The sequence below is a fragment of the Ptychodera flava genome, chromosome 21, assembly GCF_041260155.1.
Source record: "Ptychodera flava strain L36383 chromosome 21, AS_Pfla_20210202, whole genome shotgun sequence".
Lineage (NCBI taxonomy): Eukaryota > Metazoa > Hemichordata > Enteropneusta > Ptychoderidae > Ptychodera > Ptychodera flava.
This window is the reverse complement of record NC_091948.1, coordinates 1345839-1361552: the sequence shown is the minus strand read 5'-3', so window position 1 is coordinate 1361552 and position 15714 is coordinate 1345839. Positions and strand designations below refer to the sequence as shown.

The window sequence follows — 15714 nt, the reverse complement described above, 5'->3', positions numbered from 1 at the left end:
TATGTTTGATTACACTTACAGATACAAAATACCAGGTGCAGTCCTTTTTATTGACTTTGAAAAAGCTTTTGATTCTGTTAACTGGAAATATATAGAAGAAGTGTTAAATGTTTTCAATTTTGGCGAAAAAGTTATCAAGTGGTTTAATGTAATGTACAGTGACATTTATAGTAGCGTAAATAATAATGGTTGGATGACAGAATTTGTAAATTTAAAAAGGGGAGTGCGACAAGGATGTCCACTGAGTGCCCAGTTGTTCATTTTATGTGTAGAAATATTAGCGTGTAGAATTAGACAATGTAAAGAGATCGATGGTGTTCAATTACCGAGTGAAGTAGAAGAAAAACAAGCTCGTATTGCTCAATTAGCAGATGACACTACCGTTTTTGTCAGAAACGAGAAATCTATTAATAGAGTTTTGGATATCATGAATCAATTTCAGAAAGTATCTGGTTTAAAAATCAATAAAGACAAAACTGAGGCTGTTTGGCTGGGGAGTTGAAAGATTCAAAGAATGTATGTGGGAAGTTAAAGTGGACAACTGAACCTGTCAAAGTACTTGGGGTATATGTTGGGTACAATAAACAGAAATGCGATGAGTCAAATTGGCAGCCAAAGCTCGAAAAATTAGAGAGCACTTTGAATCCTGGAAAATGAGAAACTTAACTCCTCATGGTAAAGTTTTAATCACGAAGAGTCTTGGTTTATCTAATCTTTTATACTTAGCAGCAGTATTAGATGTTCCTCCAAAAGTTGTCAAAAAAGTTGACCAATTAGTTTTTGATTTCATCGATTGTTCCAAATATAAAATAAAAAAGGGCGTTTTATTGTCACCTATAGAAAAGGGAGGGTTAAATATTCCAAGCTTCTACGAGCTTACACTTGCTTTAAAATTTACGTGGTTTAGAAAATTTTTTGATGACAACAAAGCAGCATGGAAAATACTGTTTTCCTTCTTTTTACAACCAAATTGCAATGAGAGTATATTGAGATCATATATTGATCCTAATAATTTGCCTCATGAGATCACTAACATGTTGTCTGGGTTTTATACCGATTGTCTGAAAGTATGGTTTAACATGAGATCGAAATGCAAATGAGATAACAAAAAGACATTGTTGTGGAATTCCTTATACAGACTTTTTGTACCAGTAGTAGATCACATATTGCATACTTTTATTTTTAGTAAGGGAAGTGAAGAAATCGACATTTCAAAACTTTCAACAAAAATTGTCTATAAATTGTTGTTAGAAGACTTCTTAACGAATACAAATGCAATTCAAATGTGGAACAGAGAGTGTAAATGTATATTTAATGAAAGAAATGTATGGCTATTAGCGAAAAAAGTCACACCAGAGACAAAGTTACATAGCTTTCACTGGAAATTTACCATACGACGAGTACCAACAAATCTCAGATTATTTCAATGGAAAAAATTGAAGCTCCATTGTGTACGTATTGTCGTGAAGTAGATACACTAAGACACAGATTTTGGGATTGTATTGTGGCCAGAAATATTTGGGAGATGACAGAAAATATAGTAAGTGATGTTGTAGAAAGTAGGGTTACTCTAAAGTTTGAAACTGTTATAGGAGGAATAACTTTGAAAACAAAGAAAATTGAAAAAATTGTAAATCTTATTATTTTGGTTGCAAAATGGTCTCTTTATAAGTATCGTGTCAGTAATATTCACAGAACTTTTTCTTTAATAATGATGTTAAAAAATGAGCTGTATCTGAGAGCGCAAGCTCAAAAAATTGATATTCTACTTAGTATTTTTCAAAGAATGTAATTTTGTCATTATGAAATGTCAAGACTTATGAAAGACGAAATAAATATACATTTAAATAAAAAAAAAAAAAAAAAAAAAAGGGCAATTTCTTCAGAATTTCGTCAATAGAGCATTTACAGAGGTGAAAGTTCTGAATTGTAGATTCAAGGCAAACAGTAACTAGGATCTAAGCCATGGACATGTGTTATAAGATTTTTCTTATTTAAGTTAATTAAAAGACAGAGACAGACTCAATAAGCCTGAATGGTTCACTCTCAATCAGTTTATTTAATTTTTAGTCCATGCTGGACAAAGTTTTTATGCAATTACTATTCTGAGTTAAGTCTGTATGTGTATGTGGGTCTGTGTGTCCATCCAGAACCATTTTTCAGATGTGCACAGACCAATTATGTTCAAACCACGCACAATTACTGTATAGTATCCTATGGAATACAAATGCTCATCAATTTTTGGACTCCATGGATGGGAACCCAGGGTCTCTCTGTGCATGCATGTATGTGTCCGTCTGTCCATCCATTCAGCCACAGATGGATTTTGTTAGTCCCCACGGACACCGTCCAGGGGGACTTATAGGTTTGGTCATGTCCGTGCGTCCGTGCATGCATACGTGCGTGCGTGCGTCCGTACGTCCGTCCATTCATGCAGATATCTCAGACATGCCTTGTGTAAAGTTGCTTTCATTTTCCTATAAATGGTGTTCCTCCAAAATTTCTTTGAATGTTCGTTCTGTTTAACAGAAGACAAAATCGACCTTTCTTTGCCATGATTGCATTTGCGAAACGAAATTGAGTACACGTTATGTGCATCGTGAGTCGCCATATTGTTTGAGACGAGGCCTGCTATAAGAATGACGTCATAGTTCTCATGTGATTTGCACAATTTGTCATAGTTCTCGCGTGATTTCACGCGTTTCACGTTTTTTCATATCGTTACTTTTACTGCCGGATTACAAAGCTCTAAAAGTCTAGGGTCGGGGGATAAAATTGGGGTAGGTCTGGTAATCAGAACAGCACATATTTTTCTGTTTGGCTTAATAACCATTACTCCAGTGTGAAGTAACAAGAAGAAATAAGCTAATAATATTAAGTGATAATCTATGAAGCTTTAAAGATGACAGAGTACTGGTATGTGGCATTCAGTTAAGTGCATGTGATAAACAATGGTCTGATTGCCCACACAGGTGCAGAATTCATCTCTTCATATTCTGTGAAGAGTGAGGGTACACAAGAAGTGTTATTTTTCTTCCGGGAAACTGCCAATGAAAATGAAAATCAGTACCCTGAGGAATTAACATACTCAAGGGTTGCCAAGGTTTGTGAGGTAAGATGATAATGTACATGACTACAATAATATAGGTAATATGCTTTTGCCACAATGCAAAGTTTTCAAAAGGACTCCAGCATCATGTGTCACCTGATGCAAAGCAGAAGACTGAGTGCAGCGCTTACTTTCATTGTAACACTTTGTGGTATTTTCATTAGAACAATATCATAGTACATGTTACATTTGTGACCACGACATGAAATGGACCAAGAATCGATCATTGTCATACCTTGTCACAAGTTTATTTCATATTTCTGCCACTAATTTGGAGCAAAAACTAGGAATACACTTTTGTCAGCCTGTGCAACCTCATGTTCAGTGCGTGAACCACATCCTAGCAATTGTCCAAGGGGGATCCATTGAATCTGCATCAAAAATGAAAACATGCAACTGCAAGGCATCTGCAAAAGAAACTCTCCCTGAGTAGCGTGGAAATGCCTAATATTGCTTTCAATCGGGTACTGTCGGAAAGCTTTGCGTGTTCTGATTGGTTTTCGGACGAACAGGATCGATATGGCTACGAAAAGAACGACAGCCACATTGGATTTGTGAGTCCAAAAACAGAACCCGAAAGGCTTACACTAGCTCTTACGAAAGGCTTACACTAGATAATGTCAATATTTATAAATCATTTTATTTTCCTGAGGAATTTCAGTGATCGGGGGTTTAATCCATCAATGGTATAGCATGGTAGATTTCACACCGCGTCTGAGCAAAGTGCCGTAGCATTACGTGTATTAGCGACTGGAATTTTGATTTGTTTTACGTTTTGCAGATCTTGAACACTCTTTACAATGAGTAAGAATCATTTACTCAGCGCAAAAAAACTTTGTGGCGGTTGACGTAATTTTTTTAGTGAGTTTTGACTGCCACTGAATTTGTTTGCACCAAGCCACGGTTCCATGAAATGTATACTTATTTGCTGCATGCTGTGTACTGTGGTTGTTTCGAAGGCCCGAGTATTGAAGTTTGATAAATATTTTCCGACATCCGAAATCTTTTCTCAAAAGCAAATATCGGTATTCCGATCCTTCAAAATCATTTACCAAGACCAACATTTTTTAATGTTTAAGGCAATCACAAAATTTAGCTAGGCTTGACTTTCGCAGTATCATTCACGTACGGCGCTTACGTACGGCGGTAAACCATGTTTTGAATATGGATATATCATGCATGTAGTGAACTTACCCACTTGGCTGGCATGAGTTTTGACAAGACTCGGACTACTGTGAGGGATATCAGAATAAATATTCATCAGGAGAAAAGATTTGATCGTTAACTTTCACGCGCAAGGATTTACTACGTAAATAAATCAACGTATTCTCAATCTTGTCGATTGAGAGGCCAACGGACAACGAAGCCACGCAATTTTATTAGCGGATGTAAACTTGAGGATGCAATTATTTGTATGACGTAGCGTCTACTCCAATTTTCTCTAATGGTCTCGTATTTACCCCATTAAATTTTCACACTGGGAATTCATAGCCGGTAACTCTGAGGAGAGGTCTTGAAATTTCAGCAGTATTAGCCAGACGTAGATTAGAAAATTCTGTCGGTATGACATCAGTTTTGCAGTGGGGACAAGATTGTTTTTAATTACGATTAGCTGTTTTTGAATGGGAACGTATTACAATTGTTCATAATTACTTTCTGCAGATGTTGTTTTTTACCTTCTCGTGTCTATTTATAGACAGAGAAGGTATTAGAGTTGAAAACGAGTATGCTAGTGTCAACTACTTCCGTCTGTCAATACTTCCGTCTGTCAAGATCCGTTGACGTCATGCCATTGTGATGGGTCGTATCATAAACTGGTGGGGGTGTTCATGGTTCAGGTTGAGGTGTGGGAGACGATTTTGAGCTGTGACAAAAATCAAATGGGACTTAGCGGCATAGCCAGTGTTAAGCCTTTCTCAAAGGTTTCTTAGTTGACTACAATCTATTACAGACTACTGAGCTGACGTTAGGGGTACTCACTTTGTGTTTGCTCACTCTGTGTGCGCTAGTGTTTGGTACTGAGTTGCGTGGATATCCCCTCATGGCCTCACTTGATATGGGCCTGTTGCATAATCTGCAGATGATCATATGATGCCTCTGAATCTGAAAACGGTCGTTGTGTTAGCCAGTCGGCATTTTCTTTGCATTTTTTTAGCTCCGCTGTCAGCGACGCGGAGCTTATCAAATAGGTTGATTTTCCGTCGTCGTCCGTCGTCGTCCGTCGTCCGTCGTCCGTCGTCCGTCGTCGTCGTCGTCGTCGTCGTCCGTCAACAATTGCCTTCTCCTCTGAAACCGCAAGTCCAATTGCTTTGAAATTTTATATGCAGTTCACTTGGGGTGACCTTACTTAAGTTTGTTCAAATCGTGGTGAAATTTGCATATTTGTATTTTTGGGGCAAATTTTGGTGTTTTTGGTAAAAAAATCTTCTTCTCTGAAACCGCTTGTCCGATTGTTTTGAAATTTGATATGCAGTATACTTAGGGTGACTCCAGTCAGATTTGTTCAAATCATGGTGAAATTTGCATATTTGTATTTTTAAGGCAATTTTTGTCATTTTTGGTAAAAAAATCTTTAAAAATCTTCTTCTTCAAAACTACCAGTCAGATAGCTTTGATATTTGGTACATATGTCCCTAGGGATGATCTATTTCACATTTGTTCAAATTGTGCAGAAATATGCAAATTTGCATTTTTAAGGCAATTTTTGCCATTTTTGGTCAAAAAATGTATTTCTCAAAAAGTACTGGTCTAATAGTTTTGAAATTTGGAATACATGTTTCTATAGATGAACTGAGTAATATATATTGAATTTCTGATGAAATCTGAAATTTTGTATTTTTGGGGCAATTTTTGCCATTTTGGTCAAAAAATGTGTATTTCCAAAACTATTCATCTGATAGCTTTGAAATTTGGTATACAGGTTCCTACAGATAAACTACATGATATTTATTGAAATTATGATTAAATCTGCAATTTTGTATTTTTGGGGCAATTTTTGCCATTTTTTGTCAAAAAATGTGTATTTCTAAAACTACTCATCTGATAGCTTTGCAATTTGGTATACAGGTTTCTACAGATCACCTTAATGATATTTGTTGAAATTATGATGAAATCTGCAATTTTAAATTTTTGGGGCAATTTTTCCCATTTTTGGTCAAAAAATGTATTTCTCAAAAAGTACTGGTCTAACACCTTTGAAATTTGGTATACAGGTTTCTATAGATGAACTAAATTTGATCTTTTGAAATTATGATGAAATCTGCAATTTTTATTTTAGGGGCAATTGTTGCCATTTTTGGTCAGAAAATTTTATTCTCAAAAACTACTCATCAGATAGCTTTGGTTGACATGTTCTTAGGGATGATCCGATGTGATATGTTCAAAGTATGATGAAATCTTCAATTGTGTATTTTTGCATCTTATTTTAGCCACTTTTTTCTGGCCACTGCATTGAGCTATCAAAGATTTCCACCTTCTTCATCAACATGTGTAAAAAATAGTTATTCTCTACATAAACACAGCGGAGCTATATCGGCCGCTAGGTCGCTTGTCTCATTTAATTTTGCAAAATATCGGCAAGTACCTCAATATTTCAAGATAACCCTTTCTTCCCAATCGTTTCCTGGAGTTTCAGAGTCATATGAACGAAAATGAGTGAAAGTTTTAGACAGGAAAATCGGACGTCGGCCATGTTCAATGTTTACAGTACAATCAGAAGTTTATGTGGAGGAAATAACTAACAAACACTGTTCATGATGCCCGCCCTCTAGAGGCAGACCTTCCTATATGAAGTACCACATTTGATGCTTGTGGAAAGCTTGACCACACAAAGGAGCATTTTAACTTTTAGAAAATGACAAATTGAATAAGAAGGTATTCTGAAAATGTCAAAAACTGAGGAAAAATGCGCAAATATTCAAAAAAAAACAGGTTAACTGACTGGTCAGCTATAAAAAACAATGAAAATGTTTATGATCAAAAGTTTTTGAGATGCGCACATTTTAACAAATACAGAAATTATTAACATTATAAATATAAGACCAAACTATTTTTTCAGGGATGGGAGAGGTTGGAAATGAGGGGTGAGAGACAAAGACACTCCTATTGCTGCATGTGGATGCAGCCACACCATTTCATTTACAGCATACTTATTCACTGTGTTGTGTTCAAGTTCCATATTGTACTGACTGTCATACAAGGATAACATAAGCAAATCAAATCAAATTAGAAAAGGATCAATGCTGTTGTGTGGATTTTGCTGAACATGGCTGATTTTAATATTTCACCCTATATATTTAGTATCCAGCAAAGGCATATTTTGATGTAAAGTCAAAATTAACACTACATTGCTGACAATATATGTTACCGTTTCTGCATGAACTTTTCTTTTTTAAATTATAGTATATTAGTACTTCGAACAGATTAACAATTATCGTGATGTCAACCCATAATTTTACATCACAAAGACTGTAATTCTGCCAATTTTTTTCATTTTTCAGTCATTTTATAGACACGAGAAGGTAACAAGATGATTGAACAAATTGCAATGTTTGAATTTGTAAACTCAAAGAAGAAAATCCTTTGGTCACAGATTAAATTATTTTTTGAAAAGAAATTTACTCTTAAACACTTTTAGCATATATTCTTTACACGGTCATGTATTTCAAGGAAAATATGCCTATCAAAAACTGTAATTTCTTCACTTTCAATTTTTTTTCAATACTATGACAATTATCAGCCATGAGGTTTTACAAACACAAGACCAGATAAGCGTTATCATCATTTCCACAGATCTCTTTGGAAAATCCATTTAAAACAGTTAAAAGTGACTTAAAATGATCACTTGGTATACCGGTACATTTAATTTATAGATGCCAGGTTGTGTATTTCACATGCACTCAGGTCAGTAGGGAAGTGCGTCATTACTATTTTGGACTGTTAATTCTTATTTCTTAATTATTTAACTTTTTTCCACATTGAACTATCTTTAGGCAGTTTATACTGTAGCTTAGAATTTTTTTGATTGATATATTTAATCATCTTTTGGGTTCTTGGGTCCATATCCCACCTCATGCCCCTACATCATCAACTATTTACCAACAACTCCATGCCAACAACCAATTACCTGACTGGCCACACATTAGAGAAGGTACAGCGTCATTGACGGTATTTTTAAGCAATAGTTTCTGCAGGTGTAGTTTCTGAAGCTTCATCTGAAGAAATAGTTTTTGCAGATGTAGTTTCTGAAGCTACTGTTTCATCAGCCTGAGACTCGCACAATATTGAGGTTTTGTCAGCTGGTACTGCCATACAAGCCTTGGGCTTAGATGAGTACTCCAGTGATTCTGATTATGGTTCAGATTATGATCTTTATTAAGCCGTTGTAATTTAAACAAAATTTGTATGCAAATAATAATAACCTGGTGTATCAATAAAGATATTAACTCTGTAATACTTCTGTTTGTCTTTCATACTTTATTGCACAAGATCCAATTTCATGTTACTTTTGATACTTCAGTTATTTTAAAATTGACAGTAAATTGCCCTCAAAAGTGCCACCACAGGCCACTGATTTAAGATGAATAATTAGAAAAGCCTCAGCTTCAGGAGTGGGGACACCCCCCTCCTGGCCTTCCCCCATGTGCGCTTGGGCGCATGCCTTGCTTAGCTCCGCACAAGGTTGTACCCTCCTGTTCTTTCACTCGTACCAGTCTATACTGAAAAGCATTGACAGCCCTGAGTATTATGTATGCAGTTAAGGCAACTGTAGCTTGAGTTCAACATGTGTGCTATGAGTTATAAAAATTTTCTTGCCCTGTGTTTGTATCATGCTAAAGTGAAGCAAAGCTGTTTGGTATATAAATATGTTGATAAACACAAGACCTAGTGTTTCTTACTGTCCATAGTTCCTGTAAAATATGCGAAATGTATCAATTGCAGTATAATGAATGTACCTACTGCACCTACAGTATGGTCAGTGTGTGATATAATATTTCACATTTTCAACAGAAAGACGAAGGAGGAAATGTCAATGTACTGAATGCCAGATGGTCCAGTTTTCTGAAAGCAAGACTGGATTGCTCTGTGACAAATGGAGACCCATACACAGAATATCAACAGTTCTACGATGTGCTAGGTGAGTACAAATACAATGCTACGTACACATGTGGTTGCTGGCTTAAATTTCTTTCTCACTGTGTGTCATATGTTACATAATGAGTTGGAAGCTATGGAAGTTGTCTTTCTAGGCGAGCGGCAGACTCGCCTATTTTTCACACTTAATGTACCCACCTTACAAACGGCCACATCATATGTCATTTGAAAGCTTATTATCTCTACTTCAAGAAATGACGATGTGGAGCTGCCAAGTGGGGCCATACCCCTAATTTGCATAATTCACACGGGTACCCAATTTGCATAAATGCGATATAAAATTAGAAATTACTGTTAACTACTCTAAACATACTTTTAAACTATCGAGTGATATATCAAATGAAAGGCATTTGTATGTAAAATTCAACATGGATATACAAACAGATATTTAAAGTGATTTCACTTAAATATATTTATTTTGAAAAATTATTTATTTCCCCTTTTGAATAACAATATTTTGAAAATTTTAACACATGCAGCCGCATCATACAGCCACATCATACGTCATTAGAAAGCTTATTATCTCTGCTTTATGAAAATGGACAATTTGAGCTGTCAAGTAGGGCCATAGTCCCTAATTTGAATAATTCACATGGGTATCCAATTTGCATAAATGCGATATAAAATTAGAAATTTACTGTTAACTACTCTAAACATCCTTTTAAATTATTGAGTGATGTATCAAATGAAAGGTATTTGCATGTAGAATACAACTTTGATATCCAAAGAGATATTTGAATTAATTTTGCTGAAATATTATCATATTTATATGGAGAAAGTATTTTCCCCATTTCAATAACAATATTTTAAAAATTTTAACACATACAGCCACATCATACAGCCACAACAAACGTCATTGAAAGCTTAATATCTGACAATTTTGAGCTGTCAAGTTCGGCCGTAGCCCCTAATTTGCATAATTCAAATGTGTACGCAAATTACAGAAATGAGATATAGAATTAGAAATTTATCAACTACTCTAAACATACTTTAAACTATTGAGTGATATATCAAATGAAACGTATTTGCATGTAGAATACAAAGTATGTATCCAAAGAGATATTAAAATGATTTTGTTGATTTTTTTATAATTGTATCGAAAAAATATATTTTCCCCTTTTGAATGACGATATTTTAATAATTTTAACACATACAGCCACATCATACAGCCACATAATACGTCATTGAAAGCCTATTACCTCTGCTTCACGAAAATCGACGATATGCAGCTGCCAAATAGAGCCGTAACTCTTTAGTTTGCATAATGCACACATGTACCTAATTTGCATGAGTCCAATAAAAAATTATAAAAATCCATTGTTGAGTACTCTTCGCTTGCTTTTAAACTATCGAGTGATATTGGCATGTAGAATAGAACTATGAATTTCAAACACGTATCTAAAATATTTTATGCAGTATTTTTATTTCAATCGCAAATATCTTGACCTTTTTTTAGTATTCATAAAATTGTGCAGTAAATACAAATAATGCCCAGATTATGGAGCATGAATATCTCAGCTATGTTTTGCAATTGACTTTTGTTTGTTTTGGATACGCATACTGGAACCTTTTCCTGTCTAATTCCCATATATATAACTGATCAACAAGAACATAAAACACAATTGGGACTAATTTGGGATAATTGACTCGTCATGTTTTTCAAATTTCTTGAACATGTTTCCTGCCCTATAGCTGAGTGTTGCAATATTACAAATTATTCATAAAAACAGGTAAAAAGAAAAGCAGATGAGCTTACATTTGCAGATTAAACCAACATTTCTTCACCATCCAAGTCCAAATTACCTCTAATCGTGTGTAAATAGATGTGTGTTGAATAGCCCTTTTGCATTATTGATGTCATTTTAGTTTGAATTTCTTTAGAAATCTTGTTTTGATGGATAATAACTTGTTATCATATCTGTGTTACATCGATCGTTTCAGTTCAGTTATGTGGAACATGTAGACGAAGGCACCATATTTCATTTTATCGTATTTATTGGTATGTAATAAAGGGAAAGCAACTCAACACATCGTTCATATCTTCGTTTGCGTTTTGTGTATGACATTGTGTATATTGTCAGTGTATAGTATGTTTGGCTGTTTTATATAAAGTGTTGATTAGGAATGGCGAGTATTCCAGTTAACGGTAAAATACTAACACCACTTTCAAGTTCGTACCTTATTCCAAAAATACATAAAATGACGCCCAGCAGGAAATAAGTTCGTAGGACGCCCAATTATAAGTGATGATGCAGTCCAACCTTTCACATATCATAATTCATTGACTATTTTCTCAAACAAATCATGAAGAAATAACCAACATACATCAAAGATACAACAGACTTTCACATACAATAGCCAATAAAAGTTCTGGCCAATGTGAAATTGGTAACATCAGACAGTATGTCATTTCAAAGAAAAACAGTCTATATCTGTTAATTACCCTCCCTAATCCCCTTCATTAATTTGATCTGCCGATCACATGTCGCATAGATCGTGGAATGGAGTTTGAAAAGACATGCTACAGCGTATGGCTAAACGACCCAGGGCCAGTCTAGTCTTGCAGGTAACATAGCAACCTGTACGCTTCATAATCACTTGATTTTCTCCCACAATGATAAGGAAAGTAATTCATTTGGCCTCGATTTTATAGGACATCAGCGGACAAAATATTTCTTCCAGACTCCAATATGTTCGTACCCATTACTAGACACGAAAATTCAAAGCAGACATCGTGTCTGCTGTACTACTTAGAAGATCACATAATGGCGTTCGTGCATACCTAATAGTGTACGTTGTTAATTCATGTTTATCCATGCATACATGCATGAATTAAGTGTGCGGGTTCTTTACTCCCATCCTCTAGCCACGGACCCTGAAAGTTTCACCCCTTTCCGTCTACTACCTTATGAGCTGCTAACGAGTAATTTGGTGATGGCGATAAGACACAGCGTTGGTGATCCACAGAACAAATTAATGAAGGGGATTAGGGAGGGTAATTAACAGATAAGACTGTTTCTTTGAAATACTATACAGAGATAGCTAGCGCAAAGTAATAGGCACACACTAGACACAGGTAAGGCTTGTATAAGGAAAAATAGTTTAATACAAGACATTTATTGATCATATTCATATTTTCTACACTAATAATTCCTGCCACGCCCTGTGCCACAACCGCACTCACAGCAATACGACCCTACCAAGAGGTGATATTGAGGGATAACCTCATAATATACCGGTATATATATATATATATATATATATATATATATATATATATATATATATATATATATATATATATATATATATATATATATATATATATATATATATATATACATTTTGTGTTTTTGTATATATATATATATATATATATATATATATATATATATATAGTTTAGTGCTGTTGCCTTGGTTACAACATTACAAGAAAATGTTGGTATCCTTGAGTAACGTTAAAAGGTTTTCATATGTTGTGAATGGGTATATTATACTCCAAACAAAAGGCATGTTTGGAGAAACACTCTCTGACCTATAAAAACTAGACATCAGTATAGGATAATATTTCGGACAAGAAGAGGTATTTGTATGTTTTGAAACATACAATATACAAACAAAATATTCATTTTTAGAACTCATTTCAGCTGTTTGTTCTCCATGTTCTATGCAATTATTGCAAATCATAATGCATGTGGTTGCATTGATACTGCTGTTAATTTTTTAAAATACTGTTATTCAAACGGGAAAAAGAACTTTTTTCACTATAAATATGAAATATTTCAGTGAAACCAATTTAAGTATCTCCTTCGATATCCATTTCGTATTCTACATGCAAATACCTTTCATTTGATTTAGGCAAAAAAAAAAAATGTGCTGTTCCGATTACCCGACCTACCTTAATTTTATCCCCCCGATCCTAGACTTTTTAGAGCTTCATAAACCCTGAAGTAAAAATAATAATATGAAAAACACATGAAACGCATGAAACTAATTTTAGTTCGATTTTGATACTTTTTGAACTATTTCAATAAAAAGCTGTTGAAACAATACCACACGTAAATTTCCTTACACGATTTTGCATCTGAAAGCCTATCAGCCAGTTGAGAGTTACGTTCACAAAAGTTCATTGCCCTAGTCCGATAAGATTTCTGTGTCACGTCATCTCTGTACGATTGAGAAAAGGAGACAAACTAAAGTTTTTGTGCATCATATGAATGTCCATAACACTCTGAAAATAATTCTGATAGTAAAATTGACACAAAAAATTGGACTATACTGTCACAGAAACGTGTTCAATGCAGACTGCACAAGCATGGAAGCAAGCTGTGGTGTCAATGGGCCCGATTTTTGAATTCAGTGAACAGACACTGACTCATTTTTCAGGGCAAATAAACCTAAAATTAATGGTCGGTGACAACCAGCCTTTCTGTTTGTTTTTTTCCCCATTCTAAAATGACTGAAAAAAAGCAACTGGAGCAAATCTGACATCGGAAAAACTCGTCTCCGTATTCAATTCAAAACAAGGGATCTGACCCTCTAAGTTGTTCGTTTTAGCTCTACTGAGTTTGCACACAAAATACAAGACCAGCTAGGTCACTAGAAAAATACAGCTCACTGGTTTGCAAAGGGCAATGTTAATCCAAACTTACTGTAGTGAGGGATACGCACAGTAAAAACGTGACAAACAAGTGCATTATTTTTAGCTCCCATAGCCATATGTATATATGGCAATGGAAGCTATTCTTATAGGCTAGGGAAATGTCTGTATGTATGTATGTCTGTATGTCTGTCCGTCAACATCAAAAACTCCAAAACCGCTGAACATTTCATCTTGATATTTGGTGTGTACATGGTTGATGGGCTGTAGATGAGATTTTGTTCAAATGAAGTTGTCATTGCCAGAAATATGCAAATTAAGTGAAAAAATGTAAAAACAGTCAAAATTGAAAAAACTCAATAACCACTGAGCAGATTACATGAAAAATTAGCATGTAAGTACTTTGGGCTGACATGAAATGATTGTGCACATCTTGGGTCAGTATCTTGGACTTGCTATTTTTCATGAATTTTTTTGTAATTTTCTCCCATTTTTGGTCAAAAAATCTTCTCTGAAACCACAAGTCCGATTGATTTGAAACTTGGTATGGAAGTGCATAGGAGTGACCTTTCCCCAATTTGGGCGAATCGTGGTGAAATTTGCATAGTTTTAGTTTACACGTCCATAGACTCCCATGTATAAGGCAGATCTCCATAGACTCCCATGTATAAGGCCACGAAAAATAAAAACTTAGTTTCTCATCGTATTCATATTGCAAAAAGGATGCAGTGACACAATTTTTAGTCCCCACGGATGAAGTCCAGTGGGCTTATAAATTGGGTCATGTCTGTCTGTTCGTCCATCCGTGAGTCCATCTGTTCACGCAGATATCTCGGATATTTTGACAAAATGTCATGTGACCTTGATGATCTTTGATCTCAAATATACATATTTGTCCATAACTCAGTAACCACAAGTGCTACCACCCTTCATATATGGTATGATGGGACACCTTATGACGCCACATATTGTACCTCATTAATTATGTGCATATCTAATTTTTAGCGAGCCAATAGAGCTAGAGGTCTGATTTTTGGTATATAGGGATAACTTAGCAATGCAATTTTTTGACAAAATGTCATGTGACCTCGGTGACCTTAGACCTCAAATATACATATTTGTCCGTAACTCAGGAACCACAAGTGCTACACTGCACCTTTCATGTATGGTATGATGGAAGACCTTATGACCACTAGTGCTACACCCTTCATATTTGGTATGATTGGACACCTTATGACACCAGATACTGTACCTTAATAATTATGAACATATCTCATTCTGAGCAAGCCAATAGAGCTGGATGTCTGATTTTTGGTATATAGGGATAACTTTAGGAGAGAAATTTTTTGACCAAATGTCATGTGACCTCAATGACCTTTTACCTAAAATATATGTTTATGTCAATAAATGAGTAACCACAAGTGCTATGTCCTTTGTATTTAGTAGGATGGGAGACCTGATGACAACACACGCTTTACCTCATTAATTATGTACACATCTAATTCTGGGCAAGCGAATAGAGCTAGAGATCTGATTTTTTGGCATATAGGGATTAATTAGCAATATAATTTTTTTTTTTCAAAATGTCATGTGAGCTCGATGACCTTTGACCTTGATTATACATATATATGCATATCTCAGTAACCACAAGTTCTATACCCTCCAATTTTGATAGGATATAAGACCTTAAGATGTCACATCTTGTACCTCATTTATAATGCGCATATGTATTTCTTGGCTGGCCAATACTGCTAGAGGTCTGATCTTTTTTTCCCGATTTAGAACCATAACTTAGACATGCCTCATGTGTTTCAAATTGGGAACAACGACATAGACCTATGTGCCCATAGAT

General features: G+C 35.1%; 1 protein-coding gene across 3 annotated transcripts in view; it reads left to right on the top strand.

Annotated features, from left to right (window-relative positions):
• LOC139121063 (semaphorin-3D-like) overlaps nt 1–15714 on the top strand; it is a 138179-nt gene that overhangs the window by 46764 nt on the left and 75701 nt on the right. For all 3 annotated transcript variants that reach the window (XR_011549216.1, XM_070685683.1, XM_070685682.1), the window contains 2 exons: nt 2973–3112; nt 9119–9245. The gene's annotated coding sequence lies outside the window, so the exon portion shown is untranslated. The remainder of the gene's footprint in view (nt 1–2972; nt 3113–9118; nt 9246–15714) is intronic.